The sequence below is a fragment of the Homalodisca vitripennis genome, chromosome 6, assembly GCF_021130785.1.
Source record: "Homalodisca vitripennis isolate AUS2020 chromosome 6, UT_GWSS_2.1, whole genome shotgun sequence".
NCBI lineage: Eukaryota > Metazoa > Arthropoda > Insecta > Hemiptera > Cicadellidae > Homalodisca > Homalodisca vitripennis.
Window position 1 is genome coordinate 13,234,517 of NC_060212.1, and position 16,110 is coordinate 13,250,626.

Sequence of the window (16,110 nt, forward strand, 5' to 3'; positions counted from 1 at the left end):
TGGAGTACTATAACGTATAATATATGAATCAATTAATTTATAATTATTTTGATTCGTTTTTGCAACCTTCTATTTCAACGTTCCACCAAATCTGTTGTTTTATTCTTCTACGGAAAATTATATATCAATTCGTGTAAAAATAGGCTTTATCTTATAAAATATAAATTTTTCACTCGTTCTTGTGCTATGAAAAAGATTTGTGTATTGATGATTAGAGCTCGGATTGCAATGTCAGCAACAGCTATTGTACCTCTCAAATACAATTTTTCACTACTCGTGGCGTCACAAAAATTTAATTGTGTGCCTTATGCAATACTATGTAAGCTATCCTGTGTCAGCTATGTCCTGGACTCCTTTGTTTAAGTTAACGTGATTGTGATTACACCGAAGTAAAGTTATACTAATAAATGAATCTTATTCTTCAGAGCTGATAACAATCATGTATTATAACAATCCAGTGTTCCGATCTATGCAAGAGAAAATATATCTCTGACTGAGATTAGACACAGCCTTTTGAAACCATGCTCCTACAGTCCTACTCCTAACCACTTCCTTCTTAAAATGTTGAAGTGTCAAAACTAAGAAGATACCTTCTTTTAACTACTGATAACCATGTAAACTGATAAGCTTGAAATGATCTTGACTATGACGAAACAGGCACAAATTATTGTTTCTGAAAATCTTTACCACAAACCCACCTTAAACAACCCTAACCTTAAATTAGCTTTGAGACGGGACAATAATTAATAAAATAAAAACTGCTTTACAAGAAGTGCAAGTGCAACTTTACAATGGTATTATTTATCGGAAATTGAAAGGAATTAACTAAATATCTTTCATTAGCAATTTATTATTCATTAAAAATTAATAATTACTGGAATTCTCGGATTAATTATTATTATCTTAAGCATAATTAATCCTTGGGGATATAAATCGCGGCAATTTGGCTTCGTGGCTGAGACATCCCAATTAGCCTATCGGATATCAACAAACTTATACAGGAATATTTTTGAAGAAATTTTATGTTTATAAATAAGTTCAGGTTTACATGCTCTTAAGAATATGTCATATTTATTTAATACTGCAACTATCAAGAGAAACATGTTTTTTCACATATTTACTCACATATTTCTTATGGTATTTCCTCTTACGTGGTACATAAAAATCAATATATTAATAAATTTAATTTAAAATAAATAAGAATCTTCTTCTTTAAAAAACTTGTAATTAGAGTTATATCAGGACTAAAAAGTAAAGACCGTATATGGGCTGCACCTTATTCGATCAGCTAGGGATGTGAAAGATCATAAGCAGGTACTAATACAAACAAACAGGCACTCATACAACACAAGAGGAAAGACTCTAGTACAAAACAACAGAAAGCAATCATCTACAATAAAAGAGGGAGTGCTTATTTGACTTTTGTATTATTTCTATGTTTTGAATTTTACTGCAGCATTTGTGTCCACATTGTATAAGCAACTGTAGCAGTACTATATAAAAAGTGTTCTTTAAGAAGAGTTCTGACTGATCTACCCGTTTGTCCTAGATAGTGCTTGGCAGAAACACTACACTGTATTTTATAAACCTGCTGCTGTTAAAATTATCCTCGTCCGGTTTTTGCTGAGATTTATTAACTCACTGATTACAGCCCTGCTTATCTCGTCCTTCGTACAACGAAACGCTGATGCGTGGATACCTGAGGTAGTACCGTCGCGTCGCTATAATAAGGAACGTCAGAGGTTAAATTTATAATTCATGTATAATAAATGCTCATTTATAATGTAATATCAGTTACTCGCAGCTTCCCACCCAAATTCGTAGGTTTTGCGCCTGTAGGAGCACTTCTGATTCGAGTGAGTTATATTTCAGAAACCAATGTTGATTTTGCATTGTTGCTAAGATCAAAAAAATACTTGAAAAGGTGTTTACTTATGGCTATTTTAATTTAATTAGTTTTTCAATATTTTTGTTACATACTTGATTGTTTTTTGCCTTGTTTCCCGATCAACAAAATATACATATATACACATATCTGATAACTCTACGTTTGTAAAAAGACACTAAGATAGTTTGTATAAAAGTCTTAAAATTTATAGTAAAATTTATTGTAAATTGGTGTTATATACTTAATATTTGTTAAAAATGTACAGTTAAACGTATTTAAACAATGACTAAGGTGTTCTAAGGTGTTTGTTTCTTGTTTAACTGAAGGATGTTTTTAATAATTCAGAACATTTAGAGCTTGAATTGGTACATTAGTTCAAAAACAGAGCCCAGAGAACTTTCATTTACATCATCAGAGACTAGATGTCAAATTCAGACCTTATGTTTTAGGACATTTTATAAGGTGCATGAGTACTTATCAAACTGCTGAAATCTAAAAACGGTGTGAAAACTAATGGTTACTCCCTACTTGAATTGACACACTATAAATGTAAACAAATTGAAAATAGTGGTTAAAACTAATTAAAAAATGTGTTTGTGCTCTTATACAACAGTATTTACACAGAACAGTTGACTACACTAGACAGGCACTTTCATTTAATATTTCACAACTTTAGGGACGAAGATGGCGTTTTTACTACTTGAAAGACAAGAGGGTCGTAGCCCAGAGGGACTTTCGAAATAGTATAGGCCAATATTGGTTAGTACAGTACAATCAGTTGAACAGTTTGCGCGTGAGCAACAAACAAAGACACTTTCGAAATTACAATATTACTATGTTACATACGCGTTGTAACATTTGCAGTAGATAGTAGAAAGGGAGGTGGTTTATTTTCTCTCTGTTCTGATTCATCCTTTGTTGTACAGTACTTTCCTGTTGCTTTAAGTCTTTTTTTGTTATTTTTGAAACAATGTTTTATACATTAGAGACTCTATGACTGATGCATTCAAAGACGTGAATGCATCTGCTTCTGTGCGACTATTATTGTAAGGTTTTGTTTCATAGTGCACTCAATTGTGCATCTGATGCAGAGGTAATGAGAATACCTCTTCCATTAGATTACAATGGATGACTACTGGATAATTCAGATAGATCTCTTTTGTAGGTCTAGCTCTAGATCTCTTCTTGTATTTGACGTATCCAATTACATTGTAAAATGTCTTAAAGGAAATAAATAATATTGTCTATTGTCTATTGTCTATTGTCTATTGTCTAGATATTCTGGGGTCACGAATACGTTAGCAGTTCACTGTGCATGTCTTCTTGATCTGTTCGAATCTCTTCAGGACGTGAACTCCAGATTCCAGAAAGTCTGTGACAGCGTCAAATTTTAAACGTTGCTTTATGCGAGAGGAAATTGAAAAAAGAACTAAAGTCAACATCTGCATTGCCCAACCCCTTCCAGCATATCTACGAAATATGAAACTTTAGATCCCAGTAGGGAGAATCATTAGAGATCAAGAGGAATGTATTTTTCAAGTATCTATGACCTTTATATATGAAGAGGTATCACATAGATATACAGACATACTAATGAATTGTCATTTCAGCTCTGGCTCAAAAATCAATAGGAACTTTCTCGTAACGGGAGGAATCTATGTTTAATTTTTCAAATCTCTTACACCTGTAATCGAGTTATAATCAGACGGACATCGGTACCATTTCAATAATGCAGTCGGGTCCTAGGTAATAAAGTTGTCAAAGTAAAATTGTAATATTTATTAAAAAATAAACTGTATTTTGTCAGAAAATAACGGTACAAACTACTTATCTTTGCATCTACTATCAATATGGTGTGATATCTACTGTATTTTCCCGATTTTCGGCCGCCATTTTTAAAGAAAAAAATAATTAAGATTTGTTCTCATAAAATAATTTGGCTTACACAGGCTTAACATTAGTATGCATAACTATATATATGTTAGATGTATAAACCCTTACATTAGGATTTCAGCATATGTTCGTCTTAAAAACTTATAAAGAATATTTTAAAAAACCTTTTTTTTAAATGGTTAGTGCGATGCATTTTATGTCTATTGTAGGATTATATGTAATGTCACAATTGATTTGAGACACCTTATATAAAAAACCCTATAGATTAATGGTTTGAAAATCTGTGAACGATTTTTTTTTACTTCACCAGTATATGGAGACACAAAGGATCAGATCGTAATATCCTGTTTTTTTTTAAAATCTATTTGATCCACACAGAACACTGTCACGTGACTCAGATAAGGGGGTGTTTGTTCGTCACCCACAATGTAATTTATTGAAATTCAAAACAATCCTGTTTGTCTTCATAGGAAACGTTTCGATTCAATAAGTTATTTTAAGGGACGATAAGAATGTTTGGTTTAACTGATCCCATTAAACAAATTTTTGCTCGATGTTAAGTAAAAATTGTACACATATATGGATGAAACAAGTGAATTTTATAACTCCCTTATTTTATAATTAATATAATTTTTTAATTATAATATTAAAGTGTATGATCAATAATGGATCATTTTAAAGGGTACACCACATTTCTGACATTGTCATCGTTTTAAGTAACAAAAACACTGTTTGTAGAATTGAAATTCATCCTTATCAGATGTAAAATCATAGGAAAATATGGTATTTCGAACACTAGAAGAAGATGATGCATTCCAATCCTCTGTATATGATTTTATTTGTTCAAATACACAGTATCTTAATAATTTAGAGCGTATTAATTAAAATAAATATCAAAGTAAGAATATAAATAAAAACTTACTATAATGAAAGAAATGAATAGGGATTAAAAGTGTTAATTATTATACATATTTTTTTAATAAATTGTAAATTACAGGAAACGTGATCAAATTCTTGTCGCTGATACATATGCTGTGTTTCCAGCTGAAATAAGCTTCATGAGATTATAATCTGGAGTGCCAGAGACAGAGCTTACAGAGAATATACGCGGGGATCAACGGTTCATGAGAGCCCTCAAACTACGTGCTCTCGGTGATTGATATTGGTATTTATGGCTGGGGGAGGGGGTTTGGTATTCTATTAGGTATTTATTTGTATTCTAGTTTTATTTGGGAAATGCTAAGTGCATGTTGATTTGGCTGGAAGATCACATTTAATTTTACATAAATGGGACATTTTAAGATTTTAGAAACTTGAATTTTGCAAGCAATAGCATAATCTGCAGTGTAGATATGCATACTGCTCTTCTTGAATTAATGATTTCTGTGAAATGTTTAAAGTTTAAATTTTACGTAGATAAAATGCTTATTTCTTTACGAAGCTATCAAAATACATTTATAAAATTACAGTACAATACATTTATAAATGTATTTTAGCTGCTAGCACAGACCGAAAAACAGAATAAAACCAAAACGTTTTCAAGTAAAAATAAAAAAATACACTGTGTTAATGTTATCTTATGTTTTTATATGGGATAACATAGATCTCTTAAATTCCAGGTTCCAAAATCTGTGGGAAATATGTTTGCTTTTATTAAAGTTTGTTTGGTTCATTGCCAAGTTGTCAAAACACTTTCTAAATAAAAATGAAATACTTTCACTGAAAAACTGATAGAAAGTGTTGAAAACTAAGAAAAACAATTTTTCTGTAAATAACTATAAGAAATGAACCATACCGTTGAATCTTATGTTGGTTACATATAGGGTAACACGGATTTCAGAAACTCCTGTATTGATTCAGCACTGACAAACTATTCGACCTATATATTTTTGGTCAATTTTCAAATATATTTTTTAGTTTTAGGGAAAAATCGTTGGTTCTCAAATTCTAGGCTTTTGAATGCACTGATAGTTATAATGCTATATATTGAAAGGTCTTGCTTGATAAAGAACTGTGGAAACTAGAGCTATCTAGGTGTCCCAGTGGAGAGGCCCTCTAGGAAACAAAGCTAACCATTTCTCCAAAATAAGCTTTGATTTGGAAATGGTCGAAGTTGTTTGTATCAGTGACTGAAAAGTTCACTTTTATTTCCTAGAAAGGTTTCAAGAGTTCCATCTCTTCATCTTTATCCATCAAAAACTGAACAAGTGTATCCATACTTTTAACTAACACTGTATATTCAAACGTGTAAGATTCAAGAAAATAAAAATTTTAAGTCCGTACCTCAATCTTTTACAAAAGAGAAAGAATCTGTTGTATACTTTATAGATTTTGGTACCTTTTTTGAATAGAATTCAACATTTTAATGAAGTATGGTGGGACTTGTAAACGAAACCATACAGTCAATTATAGAGTTAAATAGTATTGAAGAATTTGTTGAGAACTCGTAATGATTGTATCCCAATTCAAGGTTCTGACACGAGCGATTTTTGTTTCAAAGCACTTTAAGTTCTTTAAAAGCACTTTAACACCAGTACCCATGTTTGAATCAACAGTTCATCAAGCAATTACAGAAACAGTTTCAATAAGCCATGTGACACGTTGAGCCTTCTATTGTGACGTTGTCATTGAACTGTTGTGATTGTGTGAGCTTCTACTTCGTCACCTCGATATCAGCAATCGACAGCTCTGTCAGTATTTGATGACATATACACCATATTATCTGCATAAAACTTGATCTACTGATTTCAAATAAATCATGTTTTTGGTATATTTTCATTTACAGATTAGATTACAGCAATTGGAGTTATGATAGAAATTTCGGAAATGTTCTGCATATCCAAACCGATCAAGACCTTCAAGCATCATTTGGAAATACCACCTGGAATTTATCGTCTGAGCGTTAGCGAAGCCTATCACTAGAATTAGGCAAGAAAATTTTCATTTCTACTGTCTGTCTGTCTTTTCATCTGTTTTCCGCTGGATATCTCAAAAACGAAAAATCTAGGTACTTTTGAATATAACATAACTTCCTCAAGGTAACGTCGTGTTTGATAATGTTCCTCTATGGGATTTGTCTGAGTACGACGAGAATAATTTAAATTTTAGATATGAAATTTGGAAAAACTAAATTACAAGCAACACAAATGTTTGAATTTTCCTTTATTTTTGCTTGACATTTTCATGAATTTTTTTATTAAAAAACATTGATTGCAGTTTCCCTCCAATGTTGGCACAATGTTTTTAACATTTTACCAAATTAAAAAAAATGAAAACGTCAAATGATTTGCCATGTTATCCTAGGTTGTGCCAATTTGAAATGATAGGGTACCTTTTCACTTTAAACAAATCATGAAGTGCGACCATTTTACGGCTTTCTATCCGAAAAATTAAAAACTTACTTTTAAGTGCATGGATAAATAAGTACATATTTTGGTTTTAAGAAGACATTCAATGTGTAAAATGTTGATTAAAATGTTGGAATGATGTAGATTTGGTGGAACAGTTCCGCTGTGACCAAAGCCTCTTATGTGGGGACTTAAAACATTTTAACGTTATTGATATCCACCGTGTGGAATTTAATTTACCTCTCGGAACGGCTGTAGGGAAAATATAGGATCCCGTTGTGTTTTAATATAAACAAGGTATCTAGAACTTATCTCAGTAATGTATGCATATGCTTGGGTCAATGTACACATGTGTTATGCAAACGTGGGATAAACCTTTGCAACGTAATATCAAAGATATTATCCTGTTAAGTTCCAAATAGACATTCTATTAACATGTTCGAAAAGATTTTAGATTAAAATTTATTGAAACTGTTTAAAATAAACACTATTTTTATTGGTGCACCAAACTTCAAACATTTGTCATTTGATATGCAATAGTAAGCAGCATTGTATTAATTATACATAAATACATATTTGGAATGGATTTATCACTTCCAGTGTTTAACCATAAATCAATCAATCAATCAATGTTTATTGCGGAGTTAGGGCTGAGAAACCCTTAACCTGGGGACCAACGGCTTAAAGGTGACTTCCGAACCACCACCAACAGCCGGGCAGGCGGTATGCCTGCAAGGACTGGATCGCTCAGCGGTCATCCATCCAAGCAGCAGCCATGATCAACGTTGCTTAATCCAGTTATCTTGCGATAACTATTGTACCCTCTACACTGCGCCATTGGTATGTAGGATGTAGAGCAATGACAACTCTCGAAAAGATGCTGCGTACGGGTGTGACAGGAGCATCTAATATGCACCGAGGCAAGAAGATCCGGATAGTAAAATTTGGAGTTGAGCAACTTGTACAAAAAGAGAACGTCATGCATATTACGCCGATTTTAATACTAAACTGGAAGATACAACCGCCGCTTACCACTTCAAAACGAACCTTAAGGTCGAACTTCACAAACAGGGAACTCAATAGTCATCGCGGATTCTCGAAACTCGTGCTGCCCAAACTCCTAATTCCGCGAGTTAGTGAGGTGGAAGCCACGAGATTAGTGAAGCTACTATGGTTAAGAATGAGGTTGAATAAGAGAGTTGAAACTGCATTCCAGTGATCACTGAGGGAGGAGTAAACCAGTGCATAGATGAATTAAGCGTACATTTATTTTTCAAAAGAGTGACTTTATTAGCGAGGATCTTCTTATTAAGGCATAATATCTGGGAAGATAGCATCACAAAATTAAAACAGCAAAGACAATTTTCAGTGTGAAAATTCGTGTATTTTAATTGTATTCTGTGGAGTTTTTGAATATCCAAGACAATCTGGCATCAGTGAGGTGAGGGATATCCAATAATTTTTGCCTTGAATCATCAAAAGAAAAATGTTAATTTCAGTTGAAATATGTGTTATTTCAAAAAGTATTCTACCATTATGAATTAAAATATGATGAAATTTAACGTTAGGTAAGTGTCAAAAATCAAGTCTGTGTTATACAGTTTTTGAGATATTTGCAACACCCTTTTGTTATATCTTGTTAGACTTAAAGATGGAGCGCAGATAAAGTTTCTCTATACAGATGAAGTGACTGAGGCACACGATTCCATTCAATAAAAGATCTTCACTTCCAGATTTAACTTATAAGCATAGTGTTTTAAGAATGATATACATATACAAATTAAATTATCGTTTTTACCTTTATCATTCTCTAAGTATAATGGGACACGTGATTTAAATTTTGAACTTCAAGGAGTAATATATTCTGCTGAAAAATGTTTCAATGTACTCAACAGACACAAATATACCGAATTTTCTTTTGGAATCTCAATCGTAATAAAATATTAAAAGCCACGAATGATGCTAGTCAAAGTAAGAAACTGTATTTTCTGATTAAATTAGTCGAATAGCATACGTGAATAATACGAGGTTAAGTTATTTGAGAATAGTAAGAGACTGCAATCAAGGTGAATGGGACTGGAGACCTTCTCCTCCTTCACGACTCTCATAGAAAAGGAAACTAGATAGCTTTTATTATTTGGTTTATGAAACACAGAATTAAAACTAAACTTTCACTTTGAAAGCATGCACTCTGTGAGCTGTGAAACATGTGGAATTGTATTCTCTTTGATTGGATACAAAGGCACCGTAAAGCTGCGGCAGAGCTCACTACAGAAGCTTTCACGTAATGATGAAGCTGTGGTGACGAACAACGTGTTTGCCCAGCAATAGGCAATAATGTTCACACTTTCTGAACAAATGACTCTTGTATAACAGAGATGGAAATAATATTCAATTGACGGCCATTAACGCGGGTATGTAGGTAATTATTCCAGCAACCTCACCACCTTTCTTTGTTTCAAGTTTGTTTTTGACTATGGAAGGATTATGAAGGAAACAAGATTTTTTCCGGACATTTGCCATCGTTCATTGATAAGAAAATCCAGTAACAGTAAGTTTTGAGATCTGCAATCTGATCTCGTCATTAGGTAAATAACTAACCTAACACATAATTACAAACTAGGCTAAAATAAACAAGTCATATTAGAGCGTTGTGTGACATGCATACGTCAGGAATCACTACCACTCTGTCATTTATCAGATTTTGCTAACTCTAAAAAATGCACTTAATAAAAAGAAAAACACAACATCAATTATTAAAACTGAACTACAGGATACAATTCACAATAGGTGTGCATTCCCCGACCAACCACATAATATAATAACCCGATAAGTCATTAAAAAAATCGTGTAGTTTTTCATACGTTTGTCTAGTTGTGCAAGAATATTCATAGAGATTTGAAACTTGTTACGTAGGATGTTCTTGGTCAAAGAACACTATTTATTTTGGGGTTAAAAAGTAAAAGGGTGTACTTCTGTGCCAAACTCTTTTCGTTACGTTCTTTTATTCCTTTGATAATCCGTTATATCGATTTATTGATTAATAATAACGAGACGTGGAAACACTACTATTGACAGTTTGCGCACAATCTCCTCAGTCAGAACTGTTCTGCCCAAAACCGAATAGCATCACCATCTGTAACCTATATACTGGTGGCGAGAGAAAAGAAGCGACCTGGCCCGTGCTGGCGCACAGCTGTATACTAATGTGTTGCCGCGCGATTATTTCAGGCGCTTCGCCCCACAGCCAACCCTGCGAATTGTTTATCCTAGCAATGGAACAGTGAAACAATAATGGAATTAAGAAACAAGGCGCGACAACATACTAGTAGTAGCGCCTGAAAATTTCAGATAGGCCAGAATCCAGGTAACTTCTTTTCTCTCGCCATCAGTATAACAAAACCAATTTTAAGAAATTAATAGTTATAATCTTGTAAGTATCACTTCCCTGTAAACACTTGATTTTATTGTGGTACTCTATTTTCATTTACATTTTGAAGCAAGAGAATATTTTGGCATATTCATATTTTTTCTTGATTAATCAAATTTAATGGAGTGACGTGCAACATCGTCACTCGATGCTGCTTATATACAATTGAAACTTCATGCAAAATTTCTAAAGATGTGCTGACGGATTGACAGACAGAAATTAAACTTATCAAATCAATTAAGGCTTTGCTAACACTCAGCCATAAATCTAACGATTTTATTCATAAATTTTGATTTGAAGTGTAAAAATGTTTTAAACATTTGTATAATTTTCATCTAAAACCTGTCACACAGCAAACGACGGTTCAAATTACGTTCTAATCATTGCGGGGTTTTTTAATATAAATTCTTGAAAGTTATAAGTTTTGTTATTCCCTTGGGTTAGAATTGGTTATTTTTCAAAACTGAATTGTGGGATCTAGGTTTTATATTGTCACAACATAAAAACTTTGACATTAAAGAAAAATTGTATGGTGTTAAAGTTTACTTAAAATATTTTGAGTCTCAAAATCAATTCTTTTGATTTTAAAGTTGATAAAATTTCAGAATAGACTATTTTTTTAAAAGTAAATATTTCAATAAAATAATAATCGTTATCTTTTCGTTCACTATCATTCCACGTGCACTATGTCACCTACGTATTAGAAACACAAATTAGTAAAAATTTGTTTTATTAAGGTAATTTAAGTTAATAATAAGTTAGTATGGGTTTTCGACCATAGTTTGGATTTCCATTCCCTTGAAGTTCGACAGGAAGAATGTTCAGATTCAATATCTGTATGCTTCGTCCCACAGGAATTCAGCTGGATAACATAACATATTGGCGATGGGGAGATTCAGCTCATTTCCTGGAATTTCAGGCATCCAATACATTTTCAAGCAGAAACTTTATCATTTAACGAGAAATGTGAGCGAATGTGTATCAATTCGCTTTCAATTGTCAATTTCCTGAACCACGAGTGTTTATCAGTAAACATATCAACTCATTCAGATTAAACTGAAAAACAGGTTTTTGCATATTCGTTCACATCACGTTTTTACAAAGAATATCGTTTGACTCATAGGCTATTTAAATATTGTTAATTTTAGACATGCTGTGTGCTTTTATCACGCATCTCCAAGAAAAACTGAGGAGAAAATACAGGTTTTAAATATTCACCACTTTTAAACGAACGAAACGTGAATCTCTCTCGGGGTGTGGGTATCAGTGTACGATTGTGAAGAATCCAGAAATTCCCAGGTTGAGTTCCTTGAATTTCATTAAGGAGTAAAAAAACATTTGAAACCTCAATAAATTTGTCGTTCTACTTGTGTTATGACTTTAAAAATCGTGAAGAAAAACCAAATAAATCAAGAATCGGCTAATATTTGTATTACATTCATACAAATAAATAACACATGTTTGTTTTTTGTCAGCATTATTATATGGGTTGATTCATCCTTAACTTTTATTGTGGCGTCTTAAATTTATAATATGGACGTTTACAGATGGAAATAGCTGGTGTATTAACCTTTAACACGGGGCAGCACATTGAAGCGGAATAAGCAACCCTTTATTCATCCTTAACTTTTATTGTGACGGTTTAAATTTATAATATAGGCTTTTACAGATAGAAATAGCTGATGCATCAACCTTTAATACGAAGCAGCACACTTGAAGCGGAATGAGCAACCCTTTATTCATCCTTAACTTTCATCCCTGGGAAGATGGACCGCAAGGGTCACCCCGCAGGTTCAACCTTGGGTGGAACAGCTGCAAGGTGAAGTGGACTACTACCTCACCTAATTCTTGAGTGGACATGGGTACTTCCAGGCTTACTTGCTTCGTGTGGGCCAAACCAAGTCACCAGACTGCATCTATTGCCCGGGCGTTCCCGACATCGCGGAACACACTTTCTTCCGCTGCTCGAGTTGGGAAAGCCCCCGCCTCGAGGCAACACACACTGTTGGAGCTTTTTTGGAAGACTCGGTCTGCCAAGTGATGCTCGAGGATCAAAAACACTGGACCTGTTTGTCGCACTTCATCAAGGACATCCTCTACGCAAAAAAGGCTGATCAAGACCGTCACGCGGTCTAGACATTAGTTCTGCGAAGGCCAGATAGCGCGAGCCCTGAGGGCTTAGGGACAAAAGGTTTCCAGGTTAGGAACATTATTATTACTTCATTATTTCCTATAACAAATTTTACAATATACACGTGTTCTGTCTTGTCAGTTCGGGCCATAACCTAAGGAAGTACGGTTCATTAAGGCACGCCAGTGTCTGTCTCTTCGTTATTTCTGTGTGAACAAGTGGTCCTACAACGTCAAGGAAGATAAATTCCAATATCCTATGTGAAGATACTCACAGAAACACTAAACTTGCAGTATAACACACAAACACCATCAAGTTAAATTTGCTAAAATTTTTAAATAATACTTTCAGTGAATACAACTGTTTTTATCTCATCTCTATTAAAAATTGAATAGCGCTAATACTTAGTCAATGAGACGCACATTTTAGCTGGAGAAATCTTTTATTATTGCATTATCTGTAGTCTTTGAATCAAGCACGATCCGGGAAGGCTTGGGTTTCTCATGACTGGCAATAATTGCAACCCGTCTGTACTGAGTGAACAAAACCAAATCAAGATTCTTATCACGAACTTTCCCAGTAGAAGAGGTTCTCCGGGAGTCTCTGGACGTTTACGCTATATTTCTCAAACGCCGATCTCAAAGTAAAAGATTTCCCCTCTACTCGCTGGAGATTCAAATTACTTCGGCCTGCCTGAATCTCCGCACATTTTTTTTAAAGTAATATTCTTTTTGTGTTATTACTCTTTGAATCTCGTTGACTTTGACGGGCAGATCGAGCAGGCCATCAACCTTGGATGTGAGACCAGCGACTTTATCGGTCGGAATAGAACGACTTTGGGTGTATTTAATCAATTATCTCATATATACCAGTCAAGTAGGCACAGTATATACTCAGTATAGAGTAATTACAAAGAGACAGTGAAGAGGTTGTGTTTTTCAATAACTGGCCTTGTTGTCATAAACATTTGAGTCAAAATTTGGTATAATTTAATTTATTGGTTTTTAAGATATTAATTTTTTAATAAAAAAACACGCATACAGACAGACAGATGGGAAACTAAGAATCGAAGATCCATAATTTCAAATGGTGAAATGCGTTGATCTTGACCAGAGAAATGATGAGAAATAAATTATACCTTTGTCCAGAGAGTTACGGGACAATATATTATATATTAATATATTAAATACTAAGGCTTACTTATATTTGAATACTTAACATTATGCCTTTTTTGATAACTGAAGAGGACTCTTAACTATCAAAACTAAGTATTTTTAATTTTGAACATTAGCGTTGGTGAATTATTTAAACCATCCGTACAGATCATCCATATTCAATAATAAACTTTAAACAAAGATTTTTTTATCCACCAGTCCATATTACAAAGTTTGGTCGTTGAATATTCAAATGTTGTATTATTCACCACAGGAAGCCAGCTGGACACTCGCAACATATTGACAGATCAGTGAGACAGCCCATACACAGTCCGGCATTTCCAGGAATTCCAGGCATATATCAGATATTCAGAGGAAACGTTCAGCATTGTACGAGAACTGTGAGAGCATTATTAACATACTCAGATATTTATGCTTCAGTGAATGTATCTCTCTCTTTATGTTAAAAATATAAAAAATGTAATGTAAAAATATATTGTATAATGCGTGTGTATCATTTATATTGCTTTCACGAAGAATTGCGTTTCGTACACATTTAAATCAAAAATAAATTTTTCCAGTAAGTAAATATTTAAAAATACTTAGGGCTCTCCCTAACAGCTAAGTTTTGATAATGATTAGCACTGGAGCACAAGTAACAGTTAATTTTCAATGGTTGTAACTGGAAATTAACCCTCTCATTTCAATAAACAGCCGTTTAACAGAAACTGTGACTGTGTTAAGATGAGCTATGTTAATAGGATTGGTTAACTTGTTTTGTAATTTTGACACAGTCATAATTTATTTCTTGTTTCTTATTTCTTTGATTGAAGGTAGTTGAGCATTACACAGAAAGGTCTAGCAGGTTAAAGTACCTAGCTTTTGCTTGGCTGATGGTACTACAACATCAAAGTATCAGCTGAGGTGAATAATTAAATTGCTAAGAATTTTCTTATTAATTTCACAATTAGACTGCTATAACGTGACATTCACATTGCCATAATTACTCATTTGTTTATTTTGTGTATCGCAAACCTGGAATTTGTTACATAAATTGTCTCTAGAATTTCTTTTTCTTATTGGTACTACTCATAATTCAGTAACAACAAGTTATATTAACATTTTTATACAATAAAAAGACAATTGACCATTTTAGAACTCTTGATATATTGGACTTACAGATTAAAACTTGGTATATGTTTTCCTCTTAGTCCTAGAAAGAACCCTGGTTTTGGTTTGATAATTGATAAGTATGTAATAATGCTTTATCGGATTCTTTGATACTCTGTTCTATCAGGTCATTATGAATTATTAACAGTATGATCGAATATGAATTTCAATAAAAGATACACTTATTATTTACACAACGTATGTAATTTTATTGAAATTAATCCACATCGACCAGGCAATACTCAACCATTAAATATACTCTCCAAATTGGGAGAACAAAACTACCTAATTAGCATAATGAGTCGAGGTAACTTTTGTTGCGAGAAATCAGCAAAGCCTTAAAAAGCCTTTGGCCCAACCTTTGCTGTTCCAATAGATATAAAAATCTCACTTTCTTTGATTAAAGTTTGCTATTGGCCATGGGGGGTTAGAAAGTATTCCGTAACAGGATTTTGGATGCCGTAATTATATGTTACAAAATGTATAACACTGCGTTTCGCAGGTTTAAATCAACCCTCTTCTTCAGTTGTATCAGAAATTAATACATAAACATAATGAACACGTAATTAAAACCAAGGCACGCAGGTGAGGTCACTGCACAGAACTCAAGAGCAGACACACACGTCACACCATCGGAAGTGAAAGTCAATAAGAAAATCACTAACAGGATCACCAATGTCGGCATTTCCTGTGGTATCTCAGCATGTCATTTGAAACAATAAGACAGGAAGGTGGGGGGGGGTGTAAGGACAGCCGTATCCGGACCTATGTTTTAGTTCTAGATCTCAATGACATGGCGCATATTTACATTTTGTTAAATGAGGTTTGTTTTATTGCTAACCCCCCCTCCCACCAGTATAAAGAAGGTCGAGGCTCACAGTACAAATTGACGTATCACTTTCACTTACATAAGACCATGGTATTGCAGGGATAATAATGGACGAGTTTAAACATGGCAGTCAGAAGCCCATAGCAGCGGCATCGAGAACTTTATCATCGGTTGATATAAAAATTATTCTGTAATTGAAAAAAAGCTCTTTTCATAATGTTTGGAGTAGATAAGTTCTACCAGTTTTTATATGGTACAAATCTTAAAC